Raw genomic sequence first — 17405 nt, forward strand, 5'->3', positions numbered from 1 at the left:
GGTCAGGCTCTAAGCTAAACTACTCCTTCCGCGTGAGAACCATCAAATTAAATGGTATTTAACACCCATCTGTATTTTTGATAGTCCCCACAATGTTACAAGCCTAATGGCTGCCTTTCAATGGGCTTGTTTCAGAAAGGCTCCAAAGGCAATGTAGTCTAATATAAGCACCACTTGGGAGTGTGGACAGAGTTAAACTAAAGTCCTTCTGAACTCTTGGTCTCTCGCCCACATGCCTTGGATGCTGGTGGCGGTGTAGTGATAAGGCAGAAGACATGGTGGTGCCTTGCATGGGCGGCCAACCAAACATTCACAGCCGTGATAAAAGGAAAGAGTGGGGGGCGTTGTCATAATCCCGGCCTACAGTTTGTGACCTAGTCCTAACAGAGAGGAATCTGTCTGGGAAACAAACCTCTCTTTATAGGAAGTCTTTCTGAAGGGAGTCAGACCGTTAGAGCATTTTACTGCTGATGGACACTATTTGCTGCCATTGCTATGGGTTTCTGTACGCTAACATCGATTCATCCTTAATGATGTTTTCTTGCGATTTTGAAGATAACATTGAAGACAACCAATTTAATTGAAATGACTGCATATGCTACTCTTGAATGCACAAGATGTAAGGTTAAGTTACTTATAGCAACAGGCTATTTAGATTCCTTCTAGGCATTGCATAATTTATTCAGAAAACAGAAAGGAGCATATTTTCTGAAAGCAAGGTGAGTCAGTGTATTGGGGAAAAAATAACACACCTATAATGTTAATTCTCCAACAGTCTATTCTACAGGAAGTATTGATAGAGCATACTGTTCTGATGGAAAGTTTACATTCAAGTTTAAGCAAGATACTGTAATAAGACACAGGTGGACCTGGTATGAAAAGGACCAAATAATATGTCATTTTTTTCTCCTCCCAAGTCATCCAGGCTGTATAACATTCGGCCTGATTTGGAGTCCCATAGAGCGGCGCACAATTGGCCCAGCGTCGTCTAGGTTTGGCCGGTGAAGGCCGTCATTGTTAATAAGAATTTGTTCTTACCTGTCTTGCCTAGTTAAATAAAGGTAAAAAAAAAAAAGAATAATTAAAAAGTAATCATCACTTTTTTGGAGGGCTGATAACTCTCTGTTGTGTCTATAATAATAATTATTATTATGCTGTAATAATGTAATGATCATTTTTGTTCAGTAGTTTAACATTTTCATTCCCAGTACACATACCTCAGCCACTTATACAGTATAACAATGTGTAGAGGACAGTTCATCCTCCCTCGGGTCATAATAATGATGCCACCCACAACCATCTACATCTCAAGGTGACTAAAGTTTATTCCAGGTCACTCATATACCTCAAATCCAATTACTGAAACGTCCAATTTGCACAACTTGACATAAGCCACAGAGTCAGATGCTAAATTCCCCCTTATAATAATTTAAATGTACCATTCATTATAGTCAATTCTCCAAACCAACTCTGTTTTTTGATTGAAGCTTACAGTCGTTTACAAGAAGCAGCTTTCTGGAATCAATCAATGACTTACTTTTATGAAAGTATACCTTCACTCTTGAATCATTGTGTCCAAAATCTCTTGCAACGGCAATTGCGGTCGGATCCAGCAGCGCTTCAAATGTACGTGTATGAGAGAGATAATTAAATACCGTGTAACGTTGCTGAACTTCATGCTACATGCGCGCTAAGGTGTGCTTCCCTTGGTCTCTCCGTTCTTTTTCTGTTACCTCGTTCTCTCGCTCCATGTACCCCAAACTGAGATTTTCTGGCGACCTTATTTAGCATCGCAGGTTCTCAAAAGCATACTTTGTCAAGTGGATAAAAACCACTGTCAAACCCTCTTATGTGCCATCGGCACCCTCAGACAGTAGCGCAGGAGAGGTTAAGATATTCAGACGTTCTGTAGAATTGACAATATGTCTGTCTATAATCAGTTCCACAACAGACAAAATAACATGTTCAGAGATGGACTTTCATTGTGCTTCATACTTTTTTTTTTTTTTTACATTTTGTGTTGCTTCTTACTATTTTTACAGGTCGACCTAATTATGTTGAAATAATGTATTTGTCTCTGTAGGAATCATTTGACATTTTCGCATAGCAGTCACAACCTGTCTGATATTTCTCCTTCCTCTCTGTTCATTGTCAAATGGCAGTGTGTTTACTTAACAGTGATGGCACCAGTGAACCAGATGATTGTAATGATAGGGATAGGAGGTGTTTCCAGCTGATTGCTCAGGGAAATACAGCGTTGTATTACACCCCCAACTCAGTGAAACAGCACAATGACTGACCTGTCCATCCAAACATGACAAAAGTACACACAGACAGACAGACAGACAGACAGACAGACAGACAGACAGACAGACAGACAGAGACAGATAGACACACATAAACACACACACAGACGTGTTATGTACAATACATTTAAATGTTTTATGTCATTTTTTATAAATTTTTTCATGTTGATGTGACATTAAAGGCAGTATGCATAGCATATTGGGAACAAATGCTACAAAAAAAACAGTAGAATAGCATGGTCACACAGCAAATTCAATAGAAATGTAGGGGACCATTTCGTCTATAAAGCATGTGTAGGCCCACCCATCCCTGGTTTTCCTATAGAAGGCCATTGTGTATGACGGAAGTAGAGCTGTTTCCAATCTGCTCTTGTTCTGCCTCTAATCCAAAGAGTATGCTTGTGTCAGTTAAGCACAATGCATTGATTGTGCTCAGAGGAAATGATCTTATGCTCGCCTCTTTCATTAGCACCAGAACACACTTGCAATAGCGCTACACTGTACAATGGTCCCACACTGTGCATTCAAAAAGCCTACATACTCTAAGAATAAAAGGTGCTATCTAGAACCTTAAAGGGTTATTGCGCTGTCGCCATAGGATAACCACTTTGTAGAATAATTGCTGGTACTAGGTAGAACCGTTTTGGTTCCAGGTAGAACCCTTTCCACAGAGGGTTCTACCTCATACCCAAAAGGGTTCTAACTTGATACCCAAAAGGGTTCTCCTATGGGGACAGCCCGAAGAACCCTTTTGGAACCCTTTTTTCTAAGAGTGTACTTAAAGGGCATCTAAATCATTTCAGCCAGCAGGTCATGAAGATACATTACTGTGTGTATGTGATGACACTTGTGCGTGTGTGTGCTCTCATGTGCACGTGCATGTGACAAAGTCTGTGTGGCCAAGGAAGCCTTTGTAAGTGCCAACCCTTTGGACAGCACTTGTTGACAAAAGTTCAACATCTTGGTTCATTTAGATGCCTTCTCTTCCGCAGTAAGTTAGTTTCCTAAGTAACGATTCATTCATCCCGGCAGTTAAGTTGGTAACCACTGCCTCTCCTTGTGTGACACAGCTTCCTGCTATTCGAGGATGTTGTCACTCACTGGGTACCTTTTATCTTCATCCATTTGGAGATTAAAGTATATTTAACCTGATAGATTACCGTTGGAGGAGTGAGACACACATATGCGCACACACACACAGTTATTTGCATGCTTGTCTTGGTCAGACTGAGGTGATTGTACGATGGCAGTATGGTGCCTGAATATGTAACCTATACTTATTTCACCATGACTATCTCAAATACATACACCTTCAAACTCATACAGTGTGTGATACAGTGTTGAAAATTAAACTCTATTTTAACTTGATAGAAAAAAACAAAGTTGTCATCCGAGGGGGGGGGGGGGGGGGGGGGGTTTGTGGCAGGATAAAATAGTAAACATTTAAAAAAACAAAAAACCATGTAGCACCGTATATATGTTTTTTAAACCTCCAATAAGCTTCTTGAAATCTCCTGTTCCTAAACCAGATGCATTTGTAAAGAGGACAGCTTTTTTCATGTGAGGGTTTCAAAATGAGGACATGACTTTTGAAATTAATTTCCTTCTGATTCGAGGTCAGTGCTAATTAGAGACACACTTCTCCCCACAATAAAGAAATGGGTCAGAGAGCGACATGAGAACCATCAGCCACCCCGTCTGTGTCCCAAATAGCACCCTACTTCCTATGTAGTGACTACTTTTGACCAGGGCTCATCGGCAGGCCCCGTCTCTCTCTTTATGTTTCACACCACCTGGACCAGTTTGCTGAAGCTCCAGTTAAAGTTTGTCGGCACAAAACAGTCACCCAGTAATATTTTTGGGTTTGTATAGCTGCCTTTACCCCTGTTGACATAGTTACAGAATGTACTGTAACGTTCCAATGTAACAATATCAATAGCTTTCACTGTTGATTCCATTCAACATAATCATAATCTGTAGTCCACATGATCCTCACCATCGTCATCACAACCACCACCACCCTCGTCATCGCCTTCTTCATCCCATCAAACACACCAGCTATAGCCCTGCCATACTGTGACAAGCTGTGCTGACAATGCCGCTCAAATCAGTGTGTGTTTGTGTGTATGTGTGTGTGTGTGTGTGCGCGCATGTGCGTAGGGCTGCCTAGTTATCAAGGATTGTTTGATGATTTATGGAATGTGATACATAGGAGTTCCATTAAAACAATCACTTCAGCTCGCCCAGACAGACAGGCCAGGTGCCAGTCCTGGGAAAGAGAGACCCAGATGTTGACCCCAGCAGCCCATAGGTCGACCTAATTGCAGTGCCGTGCGTTTGAGGAGGAATTCCAGTCAAAACAGAGGGAGCTCTGAAAGGGCCATTGTTCTGTTAATCATGCCTGGGCTACATGTAGAAGTAAGATGTCAGTTTGGCTCAGAGCAGCACAGACCTATAGCTGGAGTTTCAACTCAAACGGGTAAAGTTATGATTGGAATCGCCATTTTCTCAACATGACATGCAATGATTAAAGTGAAGGAGGAAGAAAATACATTGGGTTGTTTACATGTCTGTCATTTAGCAGACACTCTTATCTAGAGTGACTTACAGTTAGTGCATTCATCCTAAGATAGCGAAGTGGGACAACCACATGTCATAGTAAGACAATTTGTCCTCAATAAAGAAGTTAAGTGCAAAGTCATTGCTAGTGGGGGGGGGGGGTCCTGCTACACTACAATCACCGGGTGACCGGCGTTGGCGTCAGACAGACGTTAAAAAGGGAAATCAATGAAAGCTGCTATACTGCCTATGTTGTTCTCGCGTTGAGTCACATCCAATGGCAGCATCCAAGCTCAAGAATCGGCAAGGTTACGTTTTTGACGCCTGACACGCGTGTTCATTCTATCTGAATTTAAATAATGAGAAATAAAGTTGATTTTGGTTGCATATGGCCTCCACTAGACACCACTGGTTATTTTAGTGAGAAGCTACTAGCTAGCAGAAACTCAAGCTAGCTTGACTATGTTCACAATGTAAACAAAAGCAACATGTGAAATTAGAGGATCATTTCGTACAACCACGAGCAACAATTTAAGAGTACTTGCGAAAAACTGGACCAAAGCTATTGTACTGACGCATAACGGATGGATATGGTACCGTAGCGGAGAATAGAATACACAAGCTCTGTGTAGCAGGTAGAACGTCACAGTGACACGACGCTGATGGAAAAACACTGCTTAAAGTGGAGATAAAGTGTCAAGAGGGCCAAGAGACCAGAGTTGTCAGAACGGAGTACTCAGGTTGAGCTGTAGGGTTTGAGCATAGCTTGAGGTTAGGGAGGGGCAGTTCCTCTTGCAGCTCCGTAGGCAAATACCATAGTCTTGAATTGGACGCAAGTTTCAACTGGAAGCCAGTGGAGTGTGCGAAGGAGCGGGGTGAGATGGGAGAACTTGGGAAAGTTGAACACCAGGTGGCTATGGCATTCTGGATTAGTTGCAGCGGTTTGATGGCATAAGCGAGGAGCCCAGCCAACAGCGAGTTGCACTAGTCCTTACGGGAGATAACAAGTGCATGTGAAGTAGGGTCGTACGTTACGATATTGTACAGCATGAATCTGCAGGAGCGAGTCACTGCTTTTATGTTTGCAGAGAACCACAGGGTGTTTTCCAGGGTCACGCCAAGGTTCTTTGCACTCTGGGAGGGGGAAATCGTGGAATTGTCAACCGTTATACATAGGTCTTGGAGCGGGAAGGCCTTCCCCGGGAGGAAGAGCAGCTCCGTCTTGTCGAGGTTGAGCTTGAGGACGTGAGCCAGCATCCAAGCTGAGATCTGTCAGGCACACAGAGATGCATGTCGCCATCTAGGTGTCAGAAAGTGGGGAAGGAGAAAGTAGTTTAGTGTCATCCGCATAGCAACGATAGGAGATACCATGTGAGGATATGTACAGTGCATTCAGAAAGTATTCAGACCCCTTGACTTTTTCCAAATTTTGTTACGTTACCATAAAGGCCTGATTGGTTGAGTGCTGAAGGATGGTTGTCCTTCTGGAGGGTTCTCCCATCTCCACAGAGGAACTCTGGAGCTCTGTCAGAGTGACCATCAGGTTCTTGGTCACCTCCCTGACCAAGGCCCTTTTCCCCCGATTGCGCAGTTTGGCCGGGCGGCCAGCTCTAGGAAGAGTCTTGGTGGTTCCAAACTTCTTCCATTTAAGAATGATGGAGGCCACTGTGTTCTAAGAAATCAATGCTGTAGAATGTTTTTGGTAGCCTTCCCCAGATCTGTGCCTCGACACAATCCTGTCTCTGAGCTCTACGGACTATTCCTTCGACCTCGTGGCTTGGTTTTTGGTCTGATATGCATTGTCAACTGTGGGACCTTATATAGACAGGTGTGTGCCTTTCCAAAACATGTCCAATCATTTGAATTTACCACAGGTGGACTCCAATCAAGTTGTCGAAATATCTTAAGGATGATCAATAGAAACATGATGCACCTGAGCTCAATTTCAAGTCTCATAGCAAATGGTCTGAATATTTTTTTTTTTTTACATTTCAAAAAACCTGTTTTTGATTTGTGATTATGGGGTATTGTGTGTAGATCGATGAGGGGGTTTAAAAAATATATATATATTTTAGAATAAGGCTGTAACGTAACAAAATGTGGAAAAAGTTTAAATACTTTGAGAATACACTGTATAGAGAGAAGAGGGCCTAGAACCGAGTCCTGGGTGAACCCAGTAGGGAGAGTATGTGGAGCAGACACAGATCCTATCCACATCACCTGGTAGGAGCGTCCTGCAAGGTAAGATGCAATCCAAGATTGTGCAGGGATGGCCAGCCCTGAGAGGGTGTAGCGGATACATCTAGGAAGATGAGAACAGAATAGAGAGAGTCAGCTTTGGCAGTGAGGAGAGCCTCTGTGACACAGGAGAGCAATCTTGGTTAAGTGATTCGTATTCAAGCCTGACTGGTTAGGGTCAAGAAGATCATTCTGTGAGAGATAGTGACAGAGTTGGTTAGAGACAGCATGCTCAAGTTATTTGGAAAGAAAAGAAAGGGATACCGGTCTGTAGTTTGACGTCAGAGGGGTCGAGTGTTGTTTTTTTGAGGAGGGGAGCGACTCTGACCATTTTGAAGTCAGTTGGGACGCAATCAGTGGTCAGGGATGAGTTAATTAGGGAAGTGAGGAATGGGAGAAGGTCTCCAGAGATGGTCTGGAGAAGGGAGGAGGGGATAGGGTAGAGCGGGCAGGTTGTCGGGATGCCGGACCTCACTAGTCGCAGGATTTCATCTGGAGAGAGAGGGGAGAAAAAGGTCAAGGGTAGTTCTGTGTGAGTGGGACCAGTGGACTCAGTAGGGTACTTCTGTGTGACTGGGACCAGTGGACTCAGTAGGGTACTTCTGTGTGAGTGGGACCAGTGGACTCAGTAGGGTAGTTCTGTGTGAGTGGGACCAGTGGACTCAGTAGGGTACTTCTGTGTGACTGGGACCAGTGGACTCTGAATGAATGAGGAGCGGATGTCGTCAACCTTCTTTTCAAATTGGAGAGAGAAGACAGTGGAAAATAGTTTCCTACAGTTAGAGGCAGAAGCTTGACATTTAGAGTGATAGAAAGTGGTTTTAGCAGCGGAAACAGAGGAAAGAAGGTTGAGGGGAGGGAGTGGAAGGGTCATAGGTCCCCCAGAAGTTTAGTGTTCCTAAATTGTCACTCAGCTGCCCACAGCCCTGTTCTGTAAGTTCGCAATGAGTCACTCAGCCACAGAGCAGGAGGGGAGGACCAAGCCTGCCGGGAGGAAAGGGGCAGGGAATGCAGCAGGGGATGGCATGGTTACTCCAATTTGAAAATATTAAAGTAATTGATACATTTGTTGAGTACATTCATTTATATGTGCACAGTTGCAACACATGAGAAATAGAGTCCAGATGCACCGTGACCTGCCTCTTTTGACTATTGCTGTAAGGGGATGTTTAAACAAACAAAAACATGTTTAAAAAAAAATAAACTATATTCCCAAGACATTATTCAGAAAATGACAACAGTCCCGAAACAATATTTTGTTGTGATGAGACATATGTTAGAATCCTCTGGCATGGTCTGTCTGTGGATACAGCAGGATACTAATTAATGCAATCACATCCCCATTCCTCAGCCCAAGCACAGGGGACACTTTAAACAGTCACAGCCCATGACCAGGCAGAAACAGAGAAGCCATTCACTACATGGAGGAAAGCTAGTTTGTCAAGCAAATACAGCAGTAGCATGTCTTTAATTACCAAGACGTTCCTCAGACATCATAGCCTAAGACGACTGTTGGAACCTTAGAGATACATATATATCACTACTTGGAAATAACCTGTTTTTGCATGGACATTTGTTTTGAGGACTTCCACCATTTTAAAGTAGTCAACTGAGTGCGACTTCCTATGGGTTATTAAGGAAGGATCACACAATTCCATCCAGGTCATCAGGAAGGATCAGCAAATGAATTAACTAGTGAGCAAACGTTCCATAAAGGCCTTGCCTTTATACCTGTTCAAACAACACACTCTAGGTGGCAGTATGCACCCTTTCAGTTTGTTTACCAACTCATAGAAGCAGTATAAGAACTTGGACTACTTCAAAATGGAGATGGCCTCAATGGCGCTGCCCATGCCCTCACAGACTCCAGAATTGGACGATACAAAGATGTGTTGTCTCACTAAGTCTATAGTTGGGACCCTGCCCCCTGCATCTTGAATGTGGCAGGGTTGTGATGATGAAATAATCCAGTCAATCAGAACCTGTCTTGGCAATGTCCACATGAATTGGCGGTGTTCTGATTGTTACAAAAGGGTACAAAGAATCTGAATCCAATTGTGTGTCTTTAATTGCATAATTGCACTTCATTTGCAGAATTAGTGAGGTAAAACAATACAAGCTTTTGGGAATCATGCGCATAAGGAAAAATGTAGTTACTCGTTTTGAGAATGTATGCAACTAATTTACGAAACTTGCGAGTGGTGAATCTTCTTCTGTGAATCAAAACTATATTTGCCGATGTCGAATCTGCGCATTCGGAATTCTGTCACAAATTTAGCGACTTTTAATTATTTATTTTGTTGTTGACGTTTTCACAAATCTAACGGGCATAATTCACATATAGAAAGACCATTTCTTTCAATAAACACACTGAGAAAACTTAAATAAAAATAAAACAAACATTCAGGAATCAGGAATCAAATTACAGAGATTTTTATAAATATCAATGGCTTGTTTATATAACTAAACAAGGGGAGGTAATTTTTTTACATTTGTGAATGCAATATTTTGCTATGATGATCAAGTTATATCAGCTTGGGGTGGCAGGTAGCCTAGTGGTTAGAGCGTTGGACTAATAACTGAAAGGTTGCAAGATTGAATCCCTGAGCTGACAAGGTAAAAATCTGTTGTTCTGCCCCTGAACAAGGCAGTTAACCCACTGTTCCTAAGCTGTCATTGAAAATAAGAATTTGTTCTTAACTGACTTGCCTAGTTAAATAAAGGTAAACAAAAAAAATTACAAATACTGAAAAGCAATATGAATGCAACAATTTCAACGATTTTACTGAGTTACATTTCATATAAGGAAATCAGAAATTTGAAATAAATTCATTAGGCCCTAATCTATGGATTTCACATGACTGGGCAGGGGTGCAGCCATGGGTGGGCCTGGGAGGGCATAAGCCCACCCACTTGGGAGCCATGTCCAACCACTGGGGAGCCAGGCCCAGCCAATCAGAATGGGTTTTTCCCCATAAAAGGGCTTAATTACAGACAGAAATACTCCTCAGTTGGTGAAGAAGTTGGATGTGGAGGTCCTGGGCTGGTGTGGTTACACATTGTCTGCGGTTGTGAGTCAAGGTTGTACGTACTGCCAAATTCTCTAAAACAACTGTGGAGGCGGCTTATGGTAGAGAAATGAACATTCAAACATCTGGCAACAGCTCTGGTGGACATTCCTGCTGTCAGCATGCAAATTGCACGCTCCCTCAAAACTTGAGACATCTGGCATTGTGTTGTGTACCAAAACTGCAAATTTTAGAGTGGCCTTTTATTGTCCCCAGAACAAGGTGCACCTGTGTAATGATCATGCTGTTTAATCAGCTTCTAGATATGTCACACCTGTCAGGTGGATGGATTATATTGGCAAAGAAGAAATGATCACTAACAGGGATGTAGACAAATTTGTGCACAAAATTTGAGAAAAATATGCTTTTTGTGCTTATTGGAACACTTCTGGGATCTTTGATTTCAGCTCATGAAACATGGGACCAGCACTTTACATACGTTTATATTTTTGTTCAGTATACATGCATTCAGCTTTCCTGTCCTCCATTAGAAAACCAAACCTGATATTATTACATGTTAAAGTGGGTATGAATAGATCATTATATGTCATCCAGTACTGAAATACACCCCAAAAGGTTTTAATAGGCTGACGTGTGTCACGCCCTGACCTGAGAGAGACGTTTTATTTCTCTATTTTGTTAGGTCAGGGTGTGGGGTGGGCATTCTATGTGTTATATTTCTATGTTTTTTTTCTTTCTTTGATTGGCCTAGTATGGTTTCCAATCAGAGGCAGCTGTCTATCGTTGTCTCTGGTTGGGAATCATACTTAGGCAGCCCTTTTTCCACTCCTTTTGTGTGGGATCTTGTTTTTGTACAGCTCAGTATAGCCTGCAGAACGTGCTGCTCGGTTTCCGTTGTTTATTCTTTTGTTTTAGTGTTCTGAGATATAATAAATAGAAATATGAACACTTACCACGCTGCACCTTGGTCTCCTCCTTACGAAGATCGTCACAGACGTGAAAAAAAACATGTTCTGCCATTTCAATATCTGAGTGACAAAACACACAATGGTTAATGTCAAAGTTAAATCTCTGTCTTAAGAAATTATTACACAGGTAAATGTCATTCAATGTTCTGAGAGGAACTTCTTTAGCTTTGGTGCTACATTTTTTGGAGAAGTAATGAGGTCTGCAGAGGCAGGGGATTTGGAAGGACTATATTACCACACCCAATACCACCTGCATGCTGATGTCTTGGCATCAAGATATAACTTCCTCCACTCATATCCAGGAGAGATATATGTGCACTGGATATGCTGTACCACAATGATTAATTTTCATGTTATAAATATAAATTATTTCTGTTTCAATCAGGTCTGATGAGGAATTATTATTTCCTACACAATAAAATACTATTGTTTCTTCTGACATCAGAATGCAAACAAGTCAAGAATATATATTTTATTATTTTGTACATTTTGTACATGTTTTCTGTGTTCTGTGATGATATTGTAGCAACCTTAAATCACCTAGCAACCACATCAAGACGTTCAGACCTCTTGGCATAACGGTTAAGGTGTTGGCTTGAACGTAGCTTGACCGGGATTCAAGTATTTAATTTTTTTTGAAAATGGGGAGGATCAAATGTTTGAGATTGTCATGTGAGAAACGCATGATGAAACAGTTTCAATAAGTATATTTTCATACTCAAATTAAACTGTCCTTTGTTATTATAGGTATGTCACAGGTGAGGAGAGGCGAGTATAAAAATATCCACATTTGTAGCCGACTATGTAAAAAAATGAAATACAAATTACTATCAAGAACACTTCCCCTTTCAATGCAGTTTTTCAATCTACCTGGACCACTTAACATGACTTCTGCTCCCGTGTTGAGAGGAGGTCATTGGTATGATCCTAAACCATTAAAGAAATCACAGGAATGTGACCAACAGGCGTGATGACAGCTTTACACCACAAGCCCACTGGATTTTCCTCTGCACCTCCAAAGACCCTATCTGTCAACACGGAGAAGTACTGGACCCAAGGTCTGGATCCTGACATGCAGACCCTTCCCATATCCACGGCCATGTTCACTAGGAATGTAACCGAGGAAAACAGACCAGCAGGGAGGGACTATCTGGATTTGTCCAATAACAAACTTTCAGAGAAAGAGAAAGAACCCTGTTTTTTTACATTTGGCTATGGTGTACTACTGAACACAACCCTTTAAACTCTCACTTACTGGCAGTCATTGGTCTCTCTGACCCCCACGCATTCATGGACATGTATGCTCTGTCACAAATAGTTCACAATGCCTTGATGGAATTATCTGTGAAAGAACTCAATGGGGCAAACACTGAGACCTTGAGATGAGACCACTACCGCGGTCCAACAAGGTACATAAATAAAGTCAGCCGAAATGTGAGATAATGTCTGGATGCTTTTTATAGTGGATATCAAGTTTATAACTTCCCTGGCTGGGCTGATGAGATAGTGGATTGTGTAGTCAGATGGAACAGAGTAAATAGGCATTTTAATGTCATAGATTTTTCTTGTGGTAACTTGTGAAATAGACACCGGCTGGAATACGCTTTTCAGCATTCAGGATTAGACCCACCTGTTGTATATAAATAGAGACATTCAGCTGCTCACAGAAGATCAAAAGGACATTTTCATTGACTCAGCCTTACTGCTATCCTTACCCTCTAATTGACTCAGCCTTCCTGCTATCTAGACCCTCTCATTGACTCAGCCTTCCTGTTATCCAGACCCTCTCATTGACTCAGCCTTCCTGTTATCCAGCCCCTCTCATTGACTCAACCTTCCTGTTATCCAGACCCTCTCATTGACTCAGCCTTCCTGTTATCCAGACCCTCTCATTGACTCAGCCTTCCTGTTATCCAGACCCTCTCATTGACTCAGCCTTCCTGTTATCCAGACCCTCTCATTGACTCAGCCTTCCTGTTATCCAGACCCTCTCATTGACTCAGCCTTCCTGTTATCCAGACCCTCTCATTGACTCAGCCTTCCTGTTATCCAGACCCTCTCATTGACTCAGCCTTCCTGTTATCCAGACCCTCTCATTGACTCAGACTTCCTGCTATCAGCCCCTCTCATTGACTCAGCCTTACTGCTATCTAGACCCTCTCATTGACTCAGCCTTCCTGCTATCTAGACCCTCTCATTGACTCAGCCTTCCTGTTATCCAGACCCTCTCATTGACTCAGCCTTACTGTTATCCAGACCCTCTCATTGACTCAGCCTTACTGCTATCCAGACCCTCTCATTGACTCAGCCTTACTGCTATCCAGACCCTCTCATTGACTCAGCCTTACTGCTATCTAGACCCTCTCATTGACTCAGCCTTACTGCTATCCAGACCCTCTCATTGACTCAGCCTTACTGCTATCCAGACCCTCTCATTGACTCAGCCTTACTGCTATCCTTACCCTCTCATTGACTCAGCCTTCCTGTTATCCAGACCCTCTCATTGACTCAGCCTTACTGTTAGCCAGCCCCTCTCATTGACTCAACCTTCCTGCTATCCAGACCTTCTCATTGACTCAGCCTTCCTGCTATCTAGACCCTCTCATTGACTCAGCCTTACTGCTATCCTTACCCTCTCATTGACTCAGCCTTACTGCTATCCAGCCTCTTTTATTGACTCAGCCTTCCTGCTATCCAGACCATCTCATTGACTCAGCCTTACTGTTAGCCAGACCCTCTCATTGACTCAGCCTTACTGCTATCCAGACCCTCTCATTGACTCAGCCTTACTGCTATCCTTACCCTCTCATTGACTCAGCCTTACTGCTATCCAGCCTCTTTTATTGACTCAGCCTTCCTGCTATCCAGACCATCTCATTGACTCAGCCTTACTGTTAGCCAGACCCTCTCATTGACTCAGCCTTACTGTTAGCCAGACCCTCTCATTGACTCAGCCTTACTGCTATCCAGACCCTCTCATTGACTCAGCCTTACTGCTATCCAGCCCCTTGTATTGACTCAGACTTCCTGCTATCCAGACCCTCTCATTGACTCAGACTTCCTGCTATCCAGACCCTCTCATTGACTCAGACTTCCTGCTATCCAGACCCTCTCATTGACTCAGCCTTCCTGCTATCTAGACCCTCTCATTGACTCAGCCTTACTGCTATCCAGACCCTCTCATTGACTCAGCCTTCCTGCTATCTAGACCCTCTCATTGACTCAGCCTTACTGCTATCTAGCACGTCTCCTCCTCTAACTAACACACAATCTTCACTGTGAAACCTTTGATAACAGGTCCTCACCCTCTCAGCCAAATGATGTATATGTCCATCTGCCCCATCCATCTTCTGAAACCAAACTGTCCTTCTCTTGGGACCAACAGAGGAATGTCCCCCTAACCCCTCTACGCCTGTACAACTCCCAACACTGTTGACATCAAACACTCAACAGGGCACAAACTGTCTAGGGCCATGTCTAATTGGTCTATGATACCACTTCTAAAACAATGTCACGTACCAACATGATAACATCAGCGGTTGCGTAAACACAGAAAATTATAGAGTTCCGTTGGAACGTGGACCAGGAAATGGTTATTGCCTTTGAGCCCATGCCCAGTGCTATTCCCAAATATATATTTTGTAAACATTCTGCAAATTAAAACCTTCAAATCTCTCCCTGGGTTCTCTCTCTCGCACCCCCCCCCCCCCCCCACCCCACCCCTCTCTCACACACACACTCTCTCTCTCTCTTTGTCTCAAAGGCAGATGCTGCAGTCTCAATCCTTGTTCATATAGTTTGGCTAGGAGGGGCAATCTGCAAACCAAAAGCAAATGTGCAGCGAGCAATTCAGCCTAACGTTTGGTCTTTTCATAGGGACACATGTCCTTTCTGTTAGGAAACTGGTAGTTTGACCATGTCTGTGGTTCGGCGTATTGTATCTACCGGAGGTATTGTGGCTGCTCCTCTCCTGCTTTCTATAGCTGGTGCCAGGTCAAAGAGGGGGCAGTTTAATGCGTTAATGTCATGATATTTATCAATATGCTGTTTCTCTCAATGTACATGCAGGCCTGGTGGGAGAGCAATGAGAGATAATCCCAGAGAAGCCCAAACAAACCAAATGACAGGTTAAGACAATATCCTGGACACAATTCCCCAAAAATATTCACATTTTATACTTACGCTGTGTATTTCCCATACCGATGTATGTTGTGGGTTTTATTCCACTATTTATTTCCCATACCGATGTATGTTGTGGGTTCTATTCCTCTGTGTATTTCCCATAACGGTGTATGTTGTGGGTTCTATTCCTCGGTGTATTTCCCATAACGATGTATGTTGTGGGTTCTATTCCTCTGTGTATTTCCCATAACGATGTATGTTGTGGGTTCTATTCCTCGGTGTATTTCCCATAACGGTGTATGTTGTGGGTTCTATTCCTCGGTGTATTTCCCATAACGATGTATGTTGTGGGTTCTATTCCTCTGTGTATTTCCCATAACGATGTATGTTGTGGGTTCTATTCCTCTGTGTATTTCCCATAACGGTGTATGTTGTGGGTTCTATTCCTCTGTGTATTTCCCATAACGATGTATGTTGTGGGTTCTATTCCTCGGTGTATTTCCCATAACGGTGTATGTTGTGGGTTCTATTCCTCGGTGTATTTCCCATAACGATGTATGTTGTGGCTTCTATTCCTCGGTGTATTTCCCATAACGATGTATGTTGTGGGTTCTATTCCTCGGTGTGTTTCCCATAACGATGTATGTTGTGGGTTCTATTCCTCGGTGTATTTCCCATAACGGTGTATGTTGTGGGTTCTATTCCTCGGTGTATTTCCCATAACGATGCATGTTGTGGGTTCTATTCCTCGGTGTATTTCCCATAACGATGTATGTTGTGGCTTCTATTCCTCGGTGTATTTCCCATAACGATGTATGTTGTGGGTTCTATTCCTCGGTGTGTTTCCCATAACGATGTATGTTGTGGGTTCTATTCCTCGGTGTATTTCCCATAACGGTGTATGTTGTGGGTTCTATTCCTCGGTGTGTTTCCCATAACGATGTATGTTGTGGCTTCTATTCCTCGGTGTATTTCCCATAACGATGCATGTTGTGGGTTCTTTAAATGTGTGTTAGCTGAATGTCCAGCTTTTACAGGTTACAAGCGTTCCAATCCACACAGCTAATGGAGATAGTTTTGTTCATGGAAAGCAGGTAAATTACACATGATTAGCTCACATAATCATGTACCCTCGGCTTTGTATGCGTTGAACAAGTACTCATGTATAATTTGACTTTTATAAGACTCTAAGAAATAAAATATAAAATACTCTATTGATAACAGGTAACACAACTAGATTCCATTTGATGATGCCATTGTAGATGCTGTTGTGCCTTTGAGAAAGGTACTTAACCCCTAACTACTCCAGTGGTGCTACACTGAGACTGACCCTGGCCTCTAACCCCTCTGGGTGTGTGTCAATGTGTGTCACCTCAACATTTTGTCTCAACCTGTGTGCACCTATGTTGTAAACTTTCATTTATAGGCTTGGTTGTAGCAACCTCATGATGGGTATAGGGAAATTTGAGTATCATGTAGTCGCCTAAACCTTTCGCTGTTACATTGAACTGGGTGAATGGAATATGAATGAGAGTCATCTAATATGCTGTAATGGAAATAAGGCTAGCTATATATCATGGCTTTGCTAGCTAGCCAGCTAGCTATATATCATGGCTTTGCTAGCTAGCCAGCTAGCTATATATCATGGCTTTGCTAGCTAGCCAGCTAGCTATATATCATGGCTTTGCTAGCTAGCTAGCTAGCCAGCTAGCTATATATCATGGCTTTGCTAGCTAGCCAGCTAGCTATATATCATGGCTTTGAGAAGTGCCTTTGTTCTATTCTGTTATAACAAAATGAAATAATGTCCTATCCCAGGTGCAACGTTTCATGTTCTTTATTAGGAAACTCACACCAGGCTGGGGGCTCACCGTAACCAATGACTGCAGCAAAAAGGGACCATTCAGTGGTTTGAATGTGGTCCCACAGGCTCCATATAAAAGGAGCACACCATAAGAGCAATGGAACCCTCGCAGTCTTACCAATAGCAAGTCTTTTGTTAAAGGAATATTGTGTTCAAGTCACCATACAGCCCCTAGTGTTGCACTGTTAAGAATAGGGTCCACAAAGGAGACCATAAAGGACACATTTATATAAAGACCCTGCTGAAGTAATGGGTTGATGATAAAGGATATGTTTGTATAGGTAAGCACTTATTTCTAATATAAGTCAGTAACCTTGCA

This window comes from Salmo salar, chromosome 01 (assembly GCF_965601325.2).
Source record: "Salmo salar chromosome 01, fSalSal1, whole genome shotgun sequence".
Lineage (NCBI taxonomy): Eukaryota > Metazoa > Chordata > Actinopteri > Salmoniformes > Salmonidae > Salmo > Salmo salar.